We start from the raw sequence: 25,588 nt of genomic DNA on the forward strand, positions 1-25,588 counted from the left end.
AACAAAGACTTTAATATACGAATAATGAGTCACTCAGACGAATAAAGTTCGAGTCCTTCTCTCTGGATTGGTATCTTTTAAATCATATTTTAAATAATGCATGTTATGGGTCAACTCTACGAGAAGTATGATCTGCGTAAATAGAACCAATTATTCCGCTCGGCAAGTTCTATTTTGCTTGCAACTGATTTACCTATACCAAAAACAACAGATGGTGCATGGATAACGAGTAACATGATTCAGACTCATTGAACCATTAGGTCATGATTTTGAGTGAACCAATAGCTTTTAATAGACCACTATAAGACGAACGCGTCAGAGAAAGAGACCAGGTAATATTTTATCCCATGCAGCAAGATCATTTCAATTCGGTGCATGACCTTCTGACGGGAAAGGTTAAGTTGCCCGGGAACCGATTCCCCACAGTTAAATAATGGTGTCAATTTCATGTTCATGTTCACGTTTCGCTTTTCTGTTCGTTATTTTTATTTCTGTCTACCTTTCCATTTGGGAGCCCGTCGCGTGGGTGGTGCGGTTAAAGCTCAATCTGTACAACTCCTTATTATCACATCTAGCTCAGTTCAAATTCCTGTTATCACATCAAGCTATGTTCCCTATGCTACTGTCCCTAAAAATGAAGTTTATCAAGTGCCTTGGTTAAGAGTGCTTGCTAATCAATGTTGATGGTACCTGGAATGTCAGGAACCCGACCATAACATCATTATTATTATCATTATTATTATTATTATTATCATTATTATCGTGTAAATCATTATATGCCTATGATTCTCACGCTCGATGTATATAGTTTCGTCAAGTGATTGTTCCTGAAAGAACTAATTTGAGGGCGATTTTAATTAAGCTTTATTTTATTACATTTCACAACAAAAAAAACTGAATCTCCAATTGCGAGCATGGCTAATTTGAAAACGAAAGATATATTTTGTAAATGGCTAGTAAATATTTTAGTTTAGTGAAGCGCATGGTTTACCAGTCCAAAAATGTATATTCCAATTGACGACTAAAATTGTTATAAAATGGTCATTTTTACCTTTGCTTACATATCCTGTTTCTAAACACATTAGCAATACATGTAGTTAATAATGTGTGTTTCTAAATTCTAACATTTCCTTATCAGTGTTATATAGTATGCTTATCAGACAGTAGTCAGAAAGCTCAGACGATCAGTGGCTGAGATAGACGTATGGTGTTACCGACATGTTCATATAGAAATCGGAGTGTGAAACATGATTAAAAACGTACAGCGTATCCCAATATTCCATGTAAGGAGGGTGTTTAAGAGAGAGAGAGAGAGAGAGAGAGAGAGAGAGAGATGTGTGTATGTGTTCTGGTTTAATCATTCTTAATTCATGCTCTGCGGAGAATCTAAAGTGAGTCCTCTTATTACGGTACTCATTGCCTTGTCTGCACACAACAAAGAAATGCCCCTAGTATAAGCATTCTTAGTTAATTGTCTGCAGAGACGATGATTACGTTATCCCGAGTCTCCGTTAAAAACGAAATATATATATATATATATATATATATATATATATATATATATATATATAGATATGTGTGTGTGTGTGTGTGTGTGTGTGTGTGTGTGTGTGAACGGCTTCCAGAAATGTAAAACCGGTGGAACAATAAACACAAAGAGCGCTCATACTTAACCACAAAGGCCAAGAGGGAACATAAAAAAATAAACCGAACTTTACTCTTTGTTGACTAGACTGACATACCTTCCATGTAACGCAGATAAAATTGATAATCTGTTTAACAAAGAGATATGTGATATCACGGTTCAAGTCAGAGTTGCATACTTTGCCTAAAAATAGATGAACAAAGAGATAAGAGGCAATATAAACCTGTTGCTGTAGAGTTGAACTTTTTAAACGATTTGTGTCTTCGTATTCAGTCAGCTATGAAATAGTACATTTTCTTGTTACTGAAATTACTCCTAAATGTCAGTGTCATTTTGTACTAGCGCAACGAGAATAATAGATTCAACATACACATTTTCCGAACGTTTTAAAATGGAAAACAATATGAATTACAATTTGTAAGATTATATCATAGTTAATGACATTTCTTAACAATCTATTTCAAATAGTTGTTTTCACTACTTTCAAAAGAACAAATATTTATGTCATTTGAAAACTTAGTCGCACTGATGTTTAGAATTATGCATCCAAGATTATACTATCGAACCATGTCAGCAATTTGCAAAATCATTAAAGCCAACATAAACAAAAACAAGCTAATTCCATCTTATCACTCTCTAATCTCAAATCGCAAGGCACGCAAAAGCTTATCTACTGGAGTAATCAACATCGTATAACTTAATAACTATTGATGAACGGTACTGCTCATATCAGGACCTAACAAAACACACGCAAGTACATTTTAAGCTCTAGTTAAAAAGATATAACATAATAGCAATAATAACTAATTTGTAATATCCTCATCTCACATTTGTTCAGAATCTGATCCATTAAAAACTTTACTGTCAGACATTAAAAAATGACCGCCAATAAGTGTTATGTGTTTTCGAGTAAGCCTACTTGCTGTAAATTAATTTTCATTTTTTGAAACCTGAAAAGGAATTTTAAAAAATGCTGCATTTAAAAATTATGTTGCATATTTTCCTCAAAGAAAACTATTTTTTTTAGAAAGGAAAAGGAAAGTGAACGAAGGCTAACATTATGAAATCAATGAATGCAATCATTATTTATAATTCAGTATAGTTTCACGTCTAAATACATATCTAAAATCTCTGTAATACTACTTAATCAGTAAAGCTCATTTTCTGGGAAATATCTGGTTCTTAAGTATCGCGGTATGTTATAAAAAGTAAGGTATTCGGTTATATTCGTAATAATAATAATAATAATAATAATAATAATAATAATAATAATAATAAAAATAACAATAATAATGTAACACTAAAATACATCAGAATGTGGATCTGTGTGTACACAATTGACCAATAGGTGATTCACATCAATTATCTATACTATTTTATAACACTATCGATACAATTTATAAGCGCGGATGATGTATTATCATTGAATCTTCAGACACATCATGTATGCATATAAACTGTGTAAACGACCAAGAGCGAGAATACTTTTCTGATTCCAGGTGGTATTTCTAATTCAATCCTGCAATTTATGTTCGGCGTCACGTTTACTGATATATATATATATATATATATATATATATATATATATATATATATATATATATATATATATATATATATATATATATATATATATATATATATATATATATATATATATATATATATATATATATATATATATGTATATTCATTCAGCATATGTAGTGATCTATCCATTCAGTCCCAAGCAAACATTAATGCACACATGCGTACATACACCTTTGTCATGATTGTCACCTTAAATTCCTGGAAATGATTAAATTAAATATGGACGGAATGTTTAAACATGGGCAGGTTTCTTGCATTTATTAAGTAGGCCTAGTTCGAACACTTCATTGTTGTCGAATTTGTATCGACTGACAACACACACACAAAGAAATACATTAGAACCAGGCAACAAAGTATGTGAGAAGTTTTTGTAAAAGGACGCGTTTGATCCACGATTTAATGAATGTTCCTAAGTCAGGAAGCACTCACTCAACAAATGTTTGCTAAATCACGGAGCACCACAGGTGCAGTTAGTAATTTTACCAGATACGGTATTGTCTCTGTTGATAGTTGCGTGGCCGGTTTTGATGGTGTTCTTGCCACAAATCGTCTTAGTCTATCTCAAAGCAATTGAGCAGCCTGTGACCCCAGTTGTTTCATTCGATCTATAGTAGTACTTTGAAACTTCTTTGACGATTTATGCAGCACCCAATATCGTCAACATCTTTATAGCCTCACTGATGCCAGTTCAATAATATAACGAGTATATGAGTTTTCTCGCGTTAACGAAGCCATAAGCCTGACTTTCGACGCTCGATCAGCACTATTATATTTAAATATCAAGTCTATTTCTAACCTAGTTGTATCATCAACTGATTCACTACGCAGATCACCAATGTACCGTCTTTATCCACAAGGGAAAAACTAATATTATTGTGACAGGGAATATACAAAGGTTCTGAGGGCGAAATCGAAAGCAAATCATCTGGTTCCACGGTTAGTGAAAACCCAAACACATTGTAATCCTCAACAACTACGTTTGTCGATTCAGACCTGCTTTTATACGTTCCAGAAGTTAAATTGACCTGCGTTCCTGAAGTAATAATAACAATGTCAGGCGCAATATGATATCCAGTCTCAAATGCCGCTGCAACACGCATCAATTGTAAAACTTTGGGAATATATTTGGCCCAAGGAGGAACTGTTCTCAACGACAACTGTCATAAGGCAATAATGGAGCTGATTGTGGACCCTTTGCTCTCGTATAAAACGTTAAGTGTCCTTGACGGTCAACAACGAAATTCTTCGTCGAACCTCGCCATTAATTGGGGTAATGTCGTTTGTGTTTGTAGGAAGTGTAACAATACCCCAAGTTGATCCAGGAGCAGACCATCAGAACGACGGCAATCGGATGATAGGCCAACTATAATACATTTTCAGCGATGTTAGTTCGATTTCAAGTTCAGAAAGGTTAGATTTAATTCCGATTTTCAACATAGAATTGCCATCATCGAGGTACCGATCTAGGTTGTATTTACAACGACCTATTGCCCTATCATCTATTTTACGTAATACACGCACCTTCTTAACCATTTCAGGACTCGCCATCGGTAAAGGTACTTCGTTTGTCGTATGCATCATGAATTAGAGAATGAGATGTGTCTCTGTTAATGATGTCATTGGTGAACAACTACTAACAAATCGACGCACCCTCGTTAATTACTTATGGTTCATTGTTCCCCGCACGAACTGATCAAACATGTGTTTCCATTCGATCAGCAAGATCGTTAGAGTCAAACAGTCCACCAAGGCCTTCGCCTTTATTTTCTTCTTCCTCTGTGGGTGCAGGGGCGAATGGATGGACACGCACAACACGTTGTTGTCTCCTTCCTTATTGCTTTACTTTATCACCCTGTGAAAATGTTTTCAATGCCTTACTCCAGCGGTTGGTATAGAATATCGCTCAGTGTAATTAGTATATGTCTTGGTGATAGTGGTTTTTATCTTATAATAAAATCTTCTTCCCGATCAGCTTACTGATATCGTAAATAATACCTAAAGTATACGTTTGCTTCTGCTGGTGTTTAGCTATCTCACGTTTTTAGTTATATCGATTCCCTTTCTTGGTTGTGGTTTACGTAAAACGGTTCATCTAACTCTTAATAGCACTACACGTCTTTTTTGTAATTGTTCCGACCTTTACGGGTGCAGCATGTCTTTTGGTATACATGCTTCACGTTTTTGCTGCCCCACTTGCATATGTTGAAAATTGTATGATATTCAGGATTGGTGTCGATAAGAAGTTATTGTGGTTGTGGTCGCAAATCTGTCCGCAATTGTATATCTGTCCATAACGCATCAGCTTCAACATTTTTTCCCTGAGTAAATGCACCAAAATTGTACACAAATTTTATTCCACAGAGTACCGGTAGCGAGTTTCGTTCCATAAATCACCCTGAATACCATTTTAACCCATTTTGCATTGACTTATTTGTCACGTGTCTTTGATGGCATTTTATCATGTACTCTTTCCAGATGTGAGGTCTGCTATAAGCAATGTTCAAAATTCGCCTGGCAAGCAGTTTTCTTAAAAACATATCGCTGTGTCTGCATCTCTGACTTGTATTCGGGTGTGACATCTGTTTGCTGACAGATGCTTCTCTAAAGTCCCCATCATGTACGAACATATAAACGGCCTCGCCAATAACAAACATCGTTAAATACCTGAGTCGCCTGTGCCTAGCGCATGGTCGTCTCTGCAGTCGCTCTTGTGGCTTTCGTGATATCGTTCGTGTGTTTAGTTATTTTACAAACTCTTCCCTGCTCTTGACCTGTTCCAATTATTGCTGTGGGCGTTGTGGTAAGTTTTAAAAGCTTTGTTAAGTTCGGTATTTTCCTGTGTGGGTGTAATCAGCAGAGCAGAGCAACATATCGTTTACAATTTGTGTGGTCTTCTATCACATTTTGAATTAAGTTCTGATTTTTTGTCCGGCTTCACGGCGTGGCATTACAAACACTTCTGCGACATCACTGGCTGACATTTTATATAATTGATTTTTAATTGTTAAATTGATTCATTCAAACCCCCTGGCAAGTTTTGGCCTGATCACTGGTGAGACAACAATATAATTCTGAGGTGATCTGAGCAAGCATGTCACGAAACACATCCCACGTGTGGTCAGTGGCACACCAAGTCCATTGCATGGTTCCAAGACCAACCGCATCAGTACCACAAAATATCACCAGCCAAATATCACCACCAGTCAGATAAATGCAATCGGTGTTTTGCGCAGACCCCTTACAAATATTTGTGCTGGATTAAATTGGTTCTCATGCATGATATATTCATATATAACAAGATTGTTTCTTTTTATTGTCTGAATCCAAATCGTCTGTGGTAGATTCTACTTCAATGGTTAAAAAGCAATCGATGGAAACTCTGTTATCGTGGTGCTGTTACCTGTCCTCAACGATTTTTTGTAATTCGGCGCATTTTGGAAATCTTTAGAGCGAAGGGATATCACTTGATGTATTATAAGCAAGTCAATGTAACATGCAGCATCAATGCGATTAGCAGGTGCTTCACCATGTTTTGGCTGGTTATTAAGCTCAAGTGGTATATATAAATAGGTTAGCAATTGTGGAAAAGGTCACTCATAGGATTGACTGAACAAGATAAGGCAAACAAGCGCTATGGTACATTGACCTAGAAGTACCAAAAAGATTTCACGTTGTTAGTTTGATGTCCAAACACCTAATGAGGTCCATCAGGCTAATTTGTTGTTTCTTTTGCACGATCATGTATGCGATCGGCTGGGTCGGTTGCACGCCTACAAGTACGTGCAAAGCACTGTCGATGTTTGCAGCACTACTGAGGAAGCTGAGCCGCTGACGTCAAAAGATTATACAAGTGTAGTGGATGCACTTGGATGCATTTATGCATTCGGACTGGTCACGATTGTTACAAATGGATTCTGGAAAAGAATTTGCGGGAAAAAAAGTTGCTATGCTGTTGACCAAACACTGTGTGTGAATACGTATCGGACATTTAAATACTCATCGTGACCAAGTTACTATGGAATGACCGAACTCATTCAAAACTGTTTATATGGTCATCGTTACATGCAGGAATTACTGACAAATTCATAGCAGTTTCATAAACGGGTAGAACGACTTCTATTAGTCATATCGTCATTGAACAACGAATGCACACACTGAAGACTAGTAAAACCAGCCAATGCGATTCAACAAAAGAGTTTCACTTACTCAGAAAAAGATTTCGCAGCTGGCACCGTCACTGCCACTCAGAGAAAAGTTGATGATTGCATTGGTTAGTATCCATCACTTTGTATCAAGTGGACACAAACTCACCTAGGTGCATCGATATACAACCATAAGATGATCCCGGCACCGTATCATGTTTGCAGTGTAAGAGAATTCACGCCGTTCATCTGTGGAACACGTTTAGCCTTTTTAATATTTCTGTCGCATGTAACCACAGTCGAGTACATTTCTGGACTCAGTATCACACTCTTCGATCAGTTTACATGAGCATTCATCTGTGAACTTACCAGGGTTATTCTGTTCTTATAGCAAAACAACGTATGTACTTTCCGATACTTGGTTTTCTCCTGTCCGCGTGCACAAAATCGTGTGAGATCTGCATCTGCAACGAGTCCGGATCCGTGTAACGCATCTTAACTAGATCCTAGTAAAATGATTTGATCTTGTCATAGTAAAACTCATACATGAGCAGCTTGTACCTGTCCAACACGGATGATCAATATACACCGATTTTGTGGAATTAGTTATGACTGTTTACCATGAACTGCATCAAGTCCTTCATGAAAGTTTTTTGGCGATTCAAAGCCCAGGCCAGCGAGCAGCCTTAGAAGTTTTTCTTGTTCACTATCACGGACAGGATCAATGCGGATTAGTTTATGTAGATTTTCCAAGATTTTCTCAAAGACGGCATTGTTCATGAACATCGTAAAGTCCTTTAAAGTCAGTGTTGGCCTTAGTTCTCAGATGCGTATTCATCTGCACCCATATAAAATCTCAGATACAGCTTGAGGTTTGGCACGTGCAGAAAATGGTTGTTTCGTTCTAAGACTTGGTTAGCTTCGTGATTAGTAAATATTGGATAACATCTAACTTCATCGAGATCAATACTGTTTTCAGCTTGCTTTATATATAAATTTATATTCTAATATAATATTAATTTTTAGCAGAGGAATATATATTTAGGCAATGAGCTGCGTTTTATATTCTCATATCATCAGAAGTGTTTTGTATCTTATAATATCTCTGTAGTGCTCGATATTTTCCTCCACCACATGATACACATAATTGTTTGTCCCTTTGATCACAGAGCAACATTTCAGACACGGTTGTGATCCAACAACGATGATGCAACAATATAACGTTCAAATCAGATGTGGACACACTGAGCCACATCATCATCGGGCAGTCGTTGAACGATTTAAACATACATTTGCTGAGCGATTATTTGGACATCAAAACGCCCAGTAATTACTGAGCAAGAACACATCTCTTGAATTGGTTGAGAGTCTAACTCACGAGTGTAAGTGCTGTATAATCAATCGCGAAGAAACACATACCGAATTAAAGGCGGGACCTAGCAATGAGTTCAGTGCTGGGCTATTGCACGGATAAATTCTTTGCCAGTATCAACCTGTATCAATTGTAGCCAGCGCAGGCCGCCACGTTTATAAATTTGTTCAAATATGGATGAGACTTCAGTTGCTGTTTTATTCGATATAGCCTCTGCAAGATATCTGCCTGATGAACTTCACTGGGCGTGCTGACAGCAAGCCGTACAAGCTGAATCGTTTTGGGACGTGGTAATTGAATTTGTCATATGACTACTTGTGACAAACAATCTGCTCCAATATCACGTGTGATACATGCTACAGCTGTGGGTTCCCTAATCGCTGCTGCATGTCTCCAATAGCCTCTTGGACTATAATAACTCGACGCCGTTATGTAATTATCGGACAATTAATTGTCCGTACCCACATCTAACTTACCACTCATCACCGATCTTATCAACCAGCTGGCTTGTGATTATCGGATGCTTTTTTATCGACTTCATTGTGGTACTTCTGGACCACATATTCATGGATCCATTATTATCGGTGTTGGTAATGTTGCATACAAGAGTGGTATTTCACCGGCTAAACCACTATATTTTAAAAATTCTCTCGGCGGCGAATACGAATGAAAAAAGCAACTCCACGTACATCAAATGCGTATGCAACTCAATGAGTACCTGGACTAACACGGTCATCGAGATTAATAAGACCAATTTCAATACGGTTTGGTTTTTCTGGTACCTGATCACGCATGAAACATCTCTGAAGATTTTTTTGTTTAATCGCCCAGCAACATCAAATAAATCAAACATGGATAAGAGGAGCTTTAATGATCGCATTTGCAGAAAGATGAAGTGGCACGCCAATTTTATATTTCCTGGCGACATTGTAGTTTTGGAGCTGAAGTTTTGTCAATAACAATGTCTTTGGCCTTGCAACACCGCTGATTTTAGAGATATTTTTGCCCCAGAATTCGTCTTTGATGACGATTGCACCTTTTTAATCTGACCAGGTGTTTTAATCAATCACGTACTTGATGACTATAAAACTCCATGTAATATGTTGCTCTTTCAAATATGTGTGATCAAGATATAGCCATTTCACTGATCCAGTCAAGATCAAATTGAGACATTTTCAAAAAGACCAATTGCGACCAGTTTTCCAGTCAATTCTCAGAACAAGCCTGTTTTTAGCGTCAGATAGGTAAGTCACAATAATCTGTTAGCATACATCACCTAGCTTACGGTTTCTGTACAAATTAATTTTTATATCATCCAATTTATTGATCATATTATTCATATTGTTACTATTGCCTTTTTAGCATGTTCGATTCCTACAATCAATACTACGACTGCTACTATATGTGAATCATATGCTTTTACCTGGAACAGAGTGCTCTTCTAACACGACACAATATCCGATAGTATATGTCACCTAGTTTACGCTTACTATACATTGACCTTTATATCCATCGATCATGTTCTTAACATCTTACAATACAATCATGTCTGGTCATATGTTTCATGTGTAGCCTGTTTGTAAAACAAACATGCATGGTTTCCTACCCGAGATTAATATATGACTCTGGGTTCTGACCGTTAGTTTGACAGACAGGATTTTATGGATTGTTAGCATGTCACATTCCTACCTACTAAAACCGTCATTGATGATATCTAGTCATTTTTTTAAAAACCAGGATAGATACATGTAGAATTTAAAGGGTCAGTTGGTTTGTGTCATATTTTACTTTGTTGATATCACGTAATCGTCGTAGGATTGTCATGTTGAAACATACACGACTCCTTTTTAAATGATTTCGGAATCGTCTAGCTTGTGTTCTTGAGAAGGAAAACTTCATCGTCGTGTATCCATAGCAGTAGCATTCTATAATTCAATATGGCAACTATTTTCTGTAATAAATCGTACGATCTCTCTCTCGAGGCGTCGTGCTCTCCTTCCAAGGTACAATCGTATCAAAAATAGTCTCCAATGTATTGGCATCTTGTCGAAATGGCAGTTAGAAATGAAATGGATGGTGCTAAGATAACTAGTCTACCAAATTGTCGTTGAAGAGCTATTGCTCTGTGTAATTTTGTTTGATCTTCCTATTATTACCTAACACGTTGTAACAAACACACGATGGGATATCCAAACGGACCAATCTAAAATATGAATGTATGTATACGTAAATTATTAACTAAAATGTCAATAGTCTAAATTTTATACCGAAGTCTCGATACTTACCGGTGGGTGGGTGCGGGGCTCAATAACCGTGAGTGTTATGGTAACATTGTTTTAATGCCCACCAAGTTAAAGGCTATAAGATATATGCAAGTATTTATATATATTTACATGTAATTGTTACACAATATTAGCATAGTTTTAAAATGGTGTAATCACATGTATGACCAATGCAACAGCAAGGACGGACAAATCGACCAAGCAGTTTAACAAAAGGAAAGGTCCACGTTGTCACAGCATGAAGCCGGGTTGGGACTGGATTAGGGAAGACACCAAAAGCAACTGCGTTTACAAGATGTTTATTTATAAACGCATTTTAAATATAACAAATCTGACACCATTATAATCAAAAGATAAGGAAAATTATAAAGTTCCTAACATGGAACTATCAACAATTAACTCAACGAAGAAAACAAAACTTCACACTAATTTAACAAATGGAATTTTAAAACAAACTTAAATTCCTATCACTGATCAACAAAATAAAAGTGACCTACACCTCAATATAAAATGTCTTGAAGGTATCGTTCAAATAACGATTTACAAAAGAATGTAATTATGTATCGTTCAAATAACGATTTAGAAAAGCAGTGTAAATTACTAACCTATCGTTTATAAAACGATATTGAAAAGCAGTGCAAATTACGAACCTATCGATCGTAACCAGATATTGAAATAGGAATGAATGAAATGATGAGCGTATCAATCGTTCACACAACGGCATTGCAATAGGAAAGAATAACAGTGTAAACCCATCGATCGTTCACACAACGGCATTGCAATAGGAATGAATAACATTATAAACGTATCGATCGTTCACACAACGGCATTGCAATTGGAATTAATAACATTATGAATATATCGATCGTTCACACAACGGCATTGCAAAAGGAATAAACCTATCGATCGTTCACACAACGGCATTGCAATAGGAATTAACAAACCTATCGTTTGTTCATATAACGATATTTTCATATAACGAATGAATAAAACTATTCGCCTATCGATCGTTCACATAACAATATTGCAATACGTGTAATTACTCGCCTATCGATCGTTCACATAACGATATAGCAATAGGGATGAATGACATTTTGAACCTATCGATCGTTCAGATAACGATAGTAATGAATGGAATGATGAACCTATCGATCATATAACAATAGTAATGGGGATGAATGATATTAACCTATCGATCGTTCAGATAACGATATAACAATAGGAACGAATGACATGAACCTATCGATCGTTCATATAACGATAGTAATGAATGGAATGAACCTATCGATCGTTCGTATAACGACAGAGCAATAGGGATGAATGACAAATGCAGTTGTGGAAATAACATGGAACGCTACAACTATCTTGGCGCCCATTTGACGACCAAGATGTTAACTCCGGTTCCACGCGCTCTAGTAATGGTCAGAGAAGCACCCACGAATGGTCCGCTCCTCTCGGTCTGCTGAAGGATCCCTTACATCACAGACACGTTGGTCACTAAGACCTGGTCCCTCGCACAGAAGAAAACCAGTCCACTCTTCCGATCCATCGTCACCAAACACAGCGCATACGTCACAGTAACCCCCACAGAGTTATGTGACTCCACATCAAACGATGTACAAGTCATCGCAGGCATGTATAAAGCAGCTCTGCAGCTGGTTACTCCACATCAAACGATGTACACGGCATGTCATTTAGGCAGCTAAAATGATAACAACTAAACCGTGTAGTACATACGACACGGTTAAGTACTTCTTCAGTCATATGTAGCGCATGCGCGCACATGAATTCATTACGCAATACATGAATAGTTTAATGCAAACATTGTATAATTAAATACAAGTTGTTTGTTCGGTTGCAACAAATAGCTAACTCGAACCAGACCATAGTAGTTATAATATAGCGTTGTATAACCTAGCTATTGACTCTCCGTAGAATTTAGAATAAATATGTTTCCTGCTCGTTAGCTACTGCATTCAATGAATATGTTTGCAGATAGAAGTCTTTTTGAAACACAAGGTTCTAAAACATCTAAAGTATAAAAACAATTGTGTCATATAGACGAATAATAATAAAGAATATCATTACCTCTACAGCTGGAGATTTGCTCCTGTAAAGGGGTGAGCGTCCTGACAAGACTTGGCGTAATGTAATGTCTTTTTCGAGAATTTGCTCTATAAGTACACTAGCTGTGACAGATATGCAGCTAGGTACTTAGTTTTCCCGCTGCAAGCCATTTGTTCATGCAGCATGTTCTGAGTTTCGCTCAGGATTTCGAAATAACTAAGCCGAAAAAATATACCACCCTCTGGTGACGCTGTACGCGGCAATGAAACCAGAGTACATTTTTGGCAACATATACATATTGATATAACTCCTACCCAATTCCGTGACACACGTGTCAGAAGAGATATCACCCTCCACTCATCCCGTGTCACCTTTTTTCAGAAAGATGATTCATGGGCATCAAGCGAAGAGATACATAATATGCTTGCATTTAATTGCTTTTGTAATCCGTTCCTCTCTTCATGTATTTGACTAATGTTAATACTATTACATTACTGTCATATTATTTACCTTCGTATTTATATATATATATATATATATATATATATATATATATATATATATATATATATATATAAGAGTTCCTGTGTAGTATGTTCACTTCCATCTAATATGTGGCGTTATACGTTAAACCACCTCTTGTGCATGTTGCAGACTTCGCCAATGGTAAGCGCCAAGCAGAAGACCTATGCAAGATGTTGTAGGAAGTTCGACTTCCAATTTGATTTCTGCACCATCAATCGATCATCCCGTCCATTACGAAGCAACCACAGAAGATAATAACACGACTGGTAAAGGTAATCCCACGGATAAAGGTAAGACTCTTTTTATACAATGCCACAAATCTAATAAAAGCACCATTTTGTAACAAAGCCACATACTAAGAAGAAGATAAGTGAAAAATGAAAAAATGTTATACATGTACCAGTCACCGAAACCCCAAATAAAAGTATATCGTCGTCCTCAAGTTCCTCAATGCGCTCTCGCATCTCCATTGCTACCACCTTTAGTAGCGTAAGTCCACCTTATGTTCAGGCACCTGTCACATCGTCTCCCACCAAACGTGACACGAGTGACAAGCCTTGCTGCGTCCAAAAATCAATTCCAGCAGAGACTTTTTATCAAACTGTCCGATTGATGAAATTATTAACTGGCAACTAGAGCCTGCTGTTGCAAAATCAAAATCCAAGCCACTTTGGCCATGCGACTAATAAAATACAAGAGTCTGTTGACCATTTAACATTTCAATTTAGTAAATAATTGGCTGCATAAGTATATCATCCATGCCGAGTCCGAACAAGCCGTATCACAAGTATCAACTACTAGCAGTGCCAAAGCGACTGCAATAATGTTGAAGACGCAGACTCTTCTAGAACTAGCGATACGATTTGACACTCGGGTCACGGGCGAATATACTAGCGTGCCCAATATGTTTCGAACCCGTGACTAGCCTCAGTCAGCATCTTTAACGACATTGCATGTCCAAGGCAAAGGGCTATTCGTTTAACGACCGTAAGGCCGTGCTTAATGACCTCATCCGGAGACGCCATGTACAAAGGCTATCAGTAGTCCGAGAATCGGAAATATATGACGCATATAAACTATACAAAGGGATTGAGTACGTAAAATATATCATTAAATTATTGAATCAGTGTGGTGTCCTAGTGAATCGCGATGTAGGCACTCCGTCTGTATTACCATTAGCGCCACCTTCCAAACGTGAGGTCTTCTTGCAAACAAATTCAGTTTCTGATCTAACTTTTACCATCGCCATTACCTTTTCCATACAGAGTGGACTTAGAAGAAGACACGAACCACACGCGGGATGAAGTTATGCTAACTCAGCTGATGGAGCATGGGGAAATGGTGACATCAACACCAATTAAGCCAGAATCAACTCAACAGTTGAAAATGATAACATCAGCACCAATTAGGCCAGTACCAACGCCGCTGACGCAACAGGGTAGATTGGTGACATCAACACCAATTAGGCCAGTACAGTTAGCATTACCATTCGATTTCCCAGATGACCTATAACACGATACAAAACGTATCCGCAGAAACATCTGTCAACAAGTTGTAACTGTCACCGGTTGCGGTACTGGAAGAAATCCCTTTGGAAAGGAAACTGCAAGTATTAGATAAAAACATGCCTCTCTTACTTCCCTTGAAGAAAGTGAAATAGGAATCATCTGGATCAACCGTCATTGCTACAGGTAAGAAATATACAAAACCAATCAATGTTGAAATGTCTAGGTTAGGACTTTACCATAAGTTTAATATTTATCAATGTCCACTATTAAAAACGTTTCACCACCATTTGGAATCTACAATGTTCGTAAATAAGGTTCTGTATTGTAACCACATTGTTGCAAACGTAAATCGCATTTTATATCGTTTACGTCCCCAATTTGATCATCCCGATATTCTAGCGGATACTGAAGAGAGTAAGACCTACATCAATCAGTTGCCCATATTGTTAGTTTCTAGCAGTAAGGTCAATTGCATTAAGTCATTAGGTATGTTTCTCTCCTTCTGTTCGCAGACCACATCAGTCCGTGAGCGCTGTGTGAAGTTCATCGAAACATTGCCTTCTGCTTGTGAATGCCTTGCCAGCATACGCACAGATTTGTCCAAGAAGATGATTCGTAGAATGGCTGAGAGACCGGCTTCACAATTCCGTAGGGAAAAACAGAGTTACTCTGTTCAAGACATTTTGCACAGCGTTGAAGTCATGAGAAAGAAGTATGTCAAATATCTTGATTGTCAATAACGACTATCACATGACAACTTGAAGTCTCTGAACACATACTTCAAAGCAGTGATCATGTTAAAGAAAGCTCATAGACCGTCGGTGTTTTCAAAGATGAAGTTGAACGAATTTCAAAAGCTCGTTAGGATTACCACTGGTAACGGTGATGCCAAACATAGCGTTGCAGTCGTAGATCATAACACCGCATCGAATCAATGGTAACTGTATCATTTTCTGAATCTGAATATAAAAAATCAAAATATATATCGCGAATATACGCGTTAAATTTGCCACCAGTCTTAATCCGCCCAAAGTAGTTTTAAATAGGAATGGATGGATTGAAGGTACATAACCCGTCAAATGACCTACATAGTCGACAAAGTGATCTCGGTCTCCCTTTCATAACATCGACCGAAGCTCGCCATTCGTAGGAAACTATATCCTCCTTGGTGCTCCATCTTCTGGAGCGTACAGCTGTTGCTAATTATCTCGCCCACAGTGTTTCAACAGCCAACGCCAACTACGTAGACATCAGAGAGGACACGATCATTGGGATGGTTTCAGCAATGGCCATCTTACAAAATCCCGATTCATGGCAGAACAGAAGGCCCGTACGCGAACGTTCCTGCACCACCAACCGCTGCTGCATCAGGGGACAATCATACATAAGCGACCGTTTCTGTACCATCAAACAATCCTGCTAGAGTAGAAAAGCCTGGAGTTGTCAAAGATAAAAAGGAGGTAGAGCACGAACTATACAATTATAGTAAAGAACAGTCCCCTGTCAACATCGATATGGATCTGGCAACGAAATGGGATATAAGAATTGTAGCAATGCGAAAACCAGGCTGTGAGTCGTATTATGAAACAGATTTTAAAACGATTCAAACCCGCTGTGAATATGATCGTATGCATCAAAGCGCGATGAAGACATTGTCATCTTTCCCTTACGTGAGATCATCCAATGACGATTTAGTCAAATATCTCCAGATGAAGAGATGGTACAATAAGACGACCTTTGATATTGTAGTGAAAATTTGGGTTCCATCATAATTCATCCAAATATCGCCAGAAATTCAGGAGCGATTAGAAACTTGTCTTCGCAAGAAAATCGCTTTCCAACAGTGGTGCTGCTGTGCCATTAACGGAGGAATCCTTGTGCCTAAGCGCGTCATGATGAAAGAAGAATTAATATGTGATTATTACGCCGATGTATTATCCCACGAGGAAGGAATACGAAAGTATGACAGCTGCCTAGATCACAATTATCGTCAACACATGTCTTTTCTTTCTTTCCTTTTTAAAATATCTTTGACGAGTCATTGCGACCTGGGTGCTTAGAGCAAAGCTATCCATCCTTCACTTAGATAGGACCAAACGTAAAGAACTAAAACTTACCTAGGCCCTTTTAATATTATAGGACCCACATTTTTACATGGATATCTTTGATGCGTCATTGCAACCTGAATGCTCAGCAAAGATATCCATCTTTCACTTAGATATGACCACAATTAAAATGTAAAAGGTAGATAGGTGGTTCACTAAAGAGACCGCTTCCTCGTAGCGTGAACTGGGCAACGTTCTTAAATCTTGATTTTAGAACGGTTAACAGTCTCCTTTATAAAGAAAAAATAAATAAACTACATGCACTATACATGCTTTAACTTTGGTGGACGTTTCTCATAGAAAACATACATACCTGCAAACTATCAGACATACTACTGCTACTCAGGACAGTTCTTCATCTTCGTTTGCTCTACTATATATTTTTCTATAATTTAGAGATATCAACATGGATATACAAAACAAAGTACCCGTCCGATCGAACATTTCTACTGTCAGCACCCTACACAAGAATATGAGAAATAGGCAATCCAGGCGTGCGCAGGGTATGACCCCATGAAAGGATCGCATTCGCATAGAGTGAGACATGCATACCCAAAACAATCATTCGTGCTTGGTTCCACGAAGGTCCAGTCATCTCTACGGACCCTGGAATTTAGGTTGTAGTGAATCCGGGGGGAACGACTAGATATGGAAAGGTATTCTGTATTTTATGTTTTTATTTTTGGCTGCAATGTGTCCTTATGTTGTTTGAAGCAATTATTATAAATCATTATATATTAAATTTGTTTTTATTTTTTATGGTTATTTCTTTTAATTAAAAAATCGTTGTTATGTAAAGGGCATGTTTCGTACATGTTTGTAAATCATTCACTATTAGTGTATAAGTATTGAATCATTCACATGATTTATATATTTTAATTTTAGGTTCCAATATCAACCCAACAGCCGGACAGTTATAAATCCACAGCCTTCGCCAGTGAAAAAACCAAATAACCGTCAGGTATCTTTTCAGTGACGAATGCTAATAAAACGTATGCTAGCGTTGCCTCTAGTCCGGCGAAAACATATGTTACTCTCCCCTCTGTCCTGCTTTCCCCCTCTCATGATTCCTCTGCATCCCATCTACTCCCCTCAAAAGACGCAATCAGATATAGAGGCGAGCCCCTCATTGATGAAACTTAAGGGAAAGCTTTACTGTCTTACATAAATGAAGCGTCGGAAAAGAAAAACGGCCAAAGTGAAGAAACCAACTTTAACGTCCGTATTGGTAACGGAATCTGTAATTACTACACAGTCCATAACACACGAATTTGACAGCTTAACAATCGCAAACCCGGTAAAAACTTGTCTTATGCCAGAGTCAGTAGCATAGTTCAAAACACATTGTCTGTGTCAGTGACTCAGTCGACAGCAATTGTTCCTGCCACATATTCTGTGCTGAAAGAGACAGTTGCAGAGTCACTGCCCCAGGCAGTTGCTTAGAAACGACGCAAAAATAAACCAAACCCCAAAAGTAAATTACGTAAAATAATTAAAACAAAAATTCACGCAGCGCCCAAAGAGACTGCTGAGACGAGTGGGACCTGCTTCTGTCATACAAACATATATGGAGTGAGTCATATTTGTTCTTGAAGCTCCATCTACATCGTTCTTATTTGGCAAATGGTTACTCTCAAGCCCAGCGCCAAAGTTTTTTGGCGCAGGAACAAGCTTGGTATACACTTTGGCGCAATAATGTAACTATCGAGTCCAATTTATATCGCGATAGCGTGATTAGCCCTGACTATGGTGCATACGTCAGCGTTGATTATGTTTTGAAACTGATCGAGGAAAGCGGATGGTTAATAGTTCGCAACGTTGTCGACAACCCCAGATATACCAATCTATTAATGAGTATACTAGGACCACCTCCAAAATACAACCCCCATTAAAAATTACCCGTATTGCCATCTTCACCCGGGTTAGTGGTCGAGCAAGCCGCTAATAATGCCGTGACAGCACTTATTCCACGCGCATTTTTGCCATTAGAGGGTCCATCCGGATTGATAACACAACTATTCGAAGAAGAACGTCCGACACTAGAGATGACGTTTTTAGAGGACACTGTTAGCGCAGATGACCCAGTTGTCACAGTTATAGTAACCCCACGAAAGCGGACTGACTCTGTGTCCCCCAACGATAAACCACTGTCAACTTTGTAAACACCGAATGATGTTGAGTGGAAAGAGTTTACTAACATAATCCGAAAACAAATGCACGAAACTGGCCTTTATTTTAAATTTAAACAAGCATCTTGTCCCATTTCGATGTAATTTAAACGAGACCTATCAGAACTGTTAAGACCTGAACATAAGTTCTCTATTAATACTCTAAGTATCAAATGTGAATAGAGTCCTTTACTTTCACCATCCCACCCGCGACAAAGTGGAATCTATTTGCGATACCAACAAGCTTTCCAGGTTTTTCAAACAGCTGCCAATGGAAATGACATCCAGCAGCAAATTGAATTATGTAAAATCTGAATGAAGCTTTTTAAACTTTTGTGAACAGAAACCTGACATTTCGTTAAATAACCAATCCTTAATCGCAGATTTGATTTGTATCAGCGATACAATGGAATCCATTCGATTACAATTAAGTAAAGTGTCACAGAATTAGGCAAAGAAATAACTTGGTTCTGTCCTAGAACTATTCGACTATTTCTCGCTGTACCTGCGTACAACGTTATCTAGAGTGAATATGTGTTTTTCCAGGTAAGCGACTGTATTAACATGTACCTAACCAGAGATTACTTGTGAAAAGGTAACATGACTAACATGATATGCACGGGCATTCTACCCTGACTTGTACTCACTCTCCTATGGATTTAAGTAAGATGAATTTCTAAAACCGACACTGGTCGTTTTTGGATCAGTCAAGGAGTGTTAAATTTACATTTTTCTTTTGATATGCGAAGCCTTTTCGGTTTGTAATGTCTTATCGCGTAATAATGCATTTATTACAACGCAGATTTGAACTTTGAATTACAAGTCACTGTTAGAGGTTAAAGTATCATATATCTAGAGATTATACAGGAACTATTATAAGGACCAATTTGGTTTTATTGTAGCTGATTGTGACTGTCGCTGTGATTGTGACTGTCGCTGTGATTGTGTCTGTCGCTATGAAGTGTGACTGTCAAAGTGACTGTGATTATGACTAGAGCTGCCTGAAGCTGTCTGAAGTTGTCTAAAGTTGTTTAGAGCTGTCTGGAGTTTCCAGAATATGTAATGCTGCGAGCTGTCGATACGTATGTATGCATGTATGTACGTATGTATGTGCCACGGACATAGACGTAGCAAATTAAAAAGGTGCTGCATGCTGTCTGTACGTGTATACCTATGACTGTTCACGTAGGGGATTCATAAAGGCCGATAAGAATGTGGGCCAACCCAAGGAATCGTGCGACTGTACAAGGGGTCCAGAGGCATACGTTAGGATCAAGTGTTGTTCCATTTCATTTTTATATCCATAAGATTATTTTGAATCTGAGTTGTATTCATAAGATTATTTTGAATCTTAGTTGTGTTCATAAGATTATTTTGAATCTTAATAGATTTCACATTCGAGATTATGTGAATCTCTCTTATAGTGTAAAATACTGCTTGAAGAGTATTTGCAGTCCATGAGGTTTCTTGGATCTGTACTTCATATTGATTTAATATTTTTTGTTTATTTTCGATGTGTGAATGTTGTGTAGAGTGATTTGAGTAAATCTTTCTCACATTGTGTTTGTCTTATATATTTAGTCCAAAAACCCATTCGGTTGCTATTCTGCGACATAAAGCACCTAGCAAACGTAAAGCTGAAGAGAGTACCTCCATTACAGGCCAACTCGCTAAAACTCCTAAGAAAAAAAAACTTAGTTTCAAGGAATCATCTTCCGCACATGTTTAGATCTGCTCTATAATTCGATTGCTGCTAATTTTAATACCTCAGTTGAGGACGACTTACCGACATTCGCTCTAATTCGACGTTATACAACTACAAACAATCCTGGTATAGCCTTGGACAGACCAACCTTAATGAAATTACGCGACCGGTTTAAATACCATCGTAATGTGTTACGAGTTGCTGTGGGCATTGCCTTCTACACTTGTGTGTGTCCTGCAGAACAGCAGTTGACTGATTTCCTGAAATATAAAGGTTGGTACCTGAACGCAAACTGTCTGATATTCTCAAACATTGGTCTCTTTCCGATCGGCGAGGTACGACAAACCAACGCCAGGTCCACCTGGAGAAGGATTGTATAAAAAGCATCAAAAACAGAAATGGAAAAAGTGCATCGTTTGATGTGCAGATGACCCACAAACCGGAAAAGGAGTTTTTACCAAGGAGGCGATCAAGAAAGAACTTGTGTGTTATTACCACGGTGACTCTGATATCGCATTAGGAAGGACTAAATCGGTACAGCTTATATACAAAAATGATATAAACCACTTCATGATGTTTTTTGAGTTTAACGGCCAAAACTATTGTAATGAAAACTGTACCTGTCATAACTTCTCGAAGGATCAAACTAAGGGAAGGATAGTAAACTACTCAAAGACTCATCCTAACCTTATTTGCAACCCTAAATTGCTCGATAATCGACCACACGTCTTATTATACACTAAGGAGGATATTCGGTTAAGTACCGAATTAATATACGATTACGGTGTGGCAAAGGACCGTTTGTCTCGTGAAGGTGGCGAAAATGCATTACTTTCTAAGTAAAATTCTGTATGTTTTTGCTCTTGTAGTAAGCTCACTGGATCCAATTTCTAAACTTAGGAACAAAACTAAACAAATAAAAAGTACCTAGGCCCTTTTAATATCATATGACACCACTGTATACATGGATATCTTTGAGCTGTCGTTGCGACCTGAGTGCTCAGCAAAGATATCCATCTTTCACTTTGATATTACCAAAATTAAAATATAAAACTTAGGTGGTTCACTATGGGAGACGGCTTCCTCGTAGCGTGAACTGGGCAACGTTCAGAAGTTTGATTCAGAACGGCTGACAGCCTCCCATCCCCTATGTGTGCTGTATTTGTCTTAAAACGTTGAGGCAGTTAGCCAGTATATGCATGCTGTTATCCTAACCTAGAGAATGGGAACGCCCCTGAACATGTAGGTTCACGTTGGCCCTTAAAAGGGCACATGTTTTGTATTTATGGAATATATCATTGTATTAACGCTAAATCAAGGACTCGTATTTGTAAAAATTGCAAGTTGCTGGCTCTCGGGAACAAATCAAATAGCCTTGCGTCTTGAAATGTCCAGAATTCAACAAGGCAGGGCCTTTGAAAGTCCATGTATCCTACATTTAAATCGTATAAATCAATAAAGCTCCATATATCACTCTCGGTGTCCGAAAATCCAATCTCCCAGTTCACGAATCTTACGAGAGACACGACTGCAGGCAACAATCTATTACAATGAAGACTTAGTTCTGTTTTAATTGCTACCTCCCCTACGTCAGCGAATACATCTATATCGACTAGTGAAAGTGTCAGTATTATTCAATCACCCGCTCTATATATCTGATAATATTAGGAGAGCGAAGGGAGTCGAGGGCATTTTCCTATCAATAAAATATAAGTTGCACAATTACTCCATGGCTTCTCTTTTTAACAAGGTATGTTTAGTTCAGGGACTGGAGGTTATTTTTGTTTAAGTAAAATATATATCGAACCTCTTTTACAGCCATCAAAATAACTCATTTATATACACTTTAAAATCAAAATGTATATTACAATGTTTCATGCAGCTTAGACAGCATATATTAACAACAATATCTCGTTGCTACGAGGTCATACAGTCATTTCCATACATTGTTATATGTCCGAAACTCCCACAACATTTGGAAACTGATGGTTTTTCAGTATCGAAGACAAAACATTTGCGCACTTCCCTGACCTATTAAACAGCTCACTGACAAGACAAATAATTCCTTTCCCTCCAAGTGTAAACAGACATTATTTTCATAAAATATACATTGAATGATTACCAAAGCAACCAATTAACATTCATTTTAAGAAAAATATAATGGGTAGAAAAATAATAATAAAAATTATGTTGCTTATTGAAAAATCGTACTATTTCTTTCCGCACCCTGATAATTTGAATCGTTTGTTCCTTATGTTAAATGATATGAATGTGCGGACTGTAGGCACAAATTAAGTACATAAATGCAAAATAGCCTTGAAAAACTAGTCCTACTCGTACACTGGTAATTTCCCACAATCTAGGCTTGAGTATATGTAAAACTTAAAGAACGCTGTTTGGGACAAAAATCAGGCATACATTGAATTTCAGCATCTTTACTGACCACATAATGTATCCAGGAGGCAAGCTATTTTAGCGGTTGAGAAGGAAAAAGACCGGTCTAAGCTCTGCAGTACCAGAATCAGTTCTCAGGTCTATCAAAATCCGTAAGGGACATAACCTACAAACGTTAAGCAATATCAACGCTCAGCAGGACGCAAGAACGCATGCTAGATAGATATATAGATAGATAATATATATAGATAGATAGATAGACAGATATATATATATATATATATATATATATATATATATATATATATATATATATATATATATATATATATATATATATATATATATATATATATATATATATACATATATACATATATAGATAGATAGCTAGATAGATAGACAGACCGACAGACAGACAAAACAGGTTGTTTTCTTCAGTTTTATTACGAATCAAAGGCTTCTTTCTATACCCTATGACGTTGCAGTCTAATCACACGTGACTGTACCATGTATGAGCGAGTCTAAGGAAAACCCACTGATACCGCCGAATGAAGTTACTATGCCCCAGTGTACTGCTGTATCTACTGACCATTGTTACTAATGATCGCAACTATACTATATAAAATATATTCTGACGGGATCTTTTGTTTGCGTGGGAATATAGATAACAGCATATATTAGTATTGCTTGCGGCTATAATCTACGGCGAATGTTTCCTTTGTGTGCAAATATTTTATATTGATTACGGCTATATATCATCCAAAGTGAGAATATATCACATTAGAATATTACAGTGGTACATATGCAATGTGAAAATCTTCACATATTGATTTTGGTTAATATCTTTAAACGATTTATGAGCGTAGTTAATGCGATAATCACCTTTGCTCTCATGAAGGGCATGTTTATAACTTAACACAAAAGATTAAATTACTATTTTAAAGAGGCCTAAAAGATGACGCACGATATTTCAAATACCGAGTCAGTGCATCTGAAAATTGATTGACTTGGGAAATTTCTTTGAGAAAGAGCGGAATATATTTGAGGAAACATTCGTCAAAACAAATACCAGAAAAGTCGTATGATATCGTTCAAGAAAACATTGTTGATGACGTAAACCGGTTCACTGGTCGAAGAGGGTGGTGTGATATGAAGAAGAATTGTAGCCAGAATCATCACAATTAAAGACATATGCTTAGTATTAATATACCAATGGCATCCACTATCACCCTCTATGACAAAAAACTCCAATAAATTCATATCAATGAATAAGAGAAACAAAATTCCATTTTGACAATTAATACCGTAAGCTGAAAAATGAATGACAAGGACAATAGCGGAATTATATGAGCGTAGATGTGATCATTCGTTTAATCTCTCTATATAAAAACGAAGAATTGATCGTCGGATACAATGTATTAGTTAGTCTGACATTTAATGATGGAAAATGATGGGTAATATGGACCAATGATTTTTTAAATTGTATCCAGGCAGGGATCTCACATTTGAAGTTAACATTTCGTTGATCACCCTATTTATTTAGCAGAGACTGATGTAACACTGTTCATCCTCATACACAAAAAGACTTGAAATATAGAAGTAAAACCCGTTATTACGCGATGCTCTGGGTCCAAAGAAAACATCCCTTTATAAGCAGGATCGAGTTAACAAATGTTTCGAAAACTTTCCAATATAAAATGTGCATTGAAATTTCAATATCGTTGGTTTTAACTAACCTCTTGATCATATATCGCAATGTATTAGAAAATTTCGGAAGTTAAGGCAACATTAAACGCAGTTTTGGGATTAAAACTATGCTAGAGATACGAATAATCTGCTTTTCGTAGAGCATGCATTTAGGACATTAAAAGAGAGATCACTTTAAATAAAACATTAGGAGCCAGGCTGCCATAGAGTTTGTAAGATGGCTCGCGTTATAAACGGTTTTACCTGTATAGCACGGATCGTAAAATTGAGCTTTCTCTAATGCCAAAGCAAGCAAGAGAGAAAAATACAAAGGTTAAAAAAAACATCAAATCGAAACAGCCATACACTCAACAATATACACATACGTGGATCCAT

The sequence above is a fragment of the Sinohyriopsis cumingii genome, unplaced genomic scaffold (genome assembly GCF_028554795.1).
Source record: "Sinohyriopsis cumingii isolate HCF-2022 unplaced genomic scaffold, ASM2855479v2 utg001522l, whole genome shotgun sequence".
NCBI lineage: Eukaryota > Metazoa > Mollusca > Bivalvia > Unionida > Unionidae > Sinohyriopsis > Sinohyriopsis cumingii.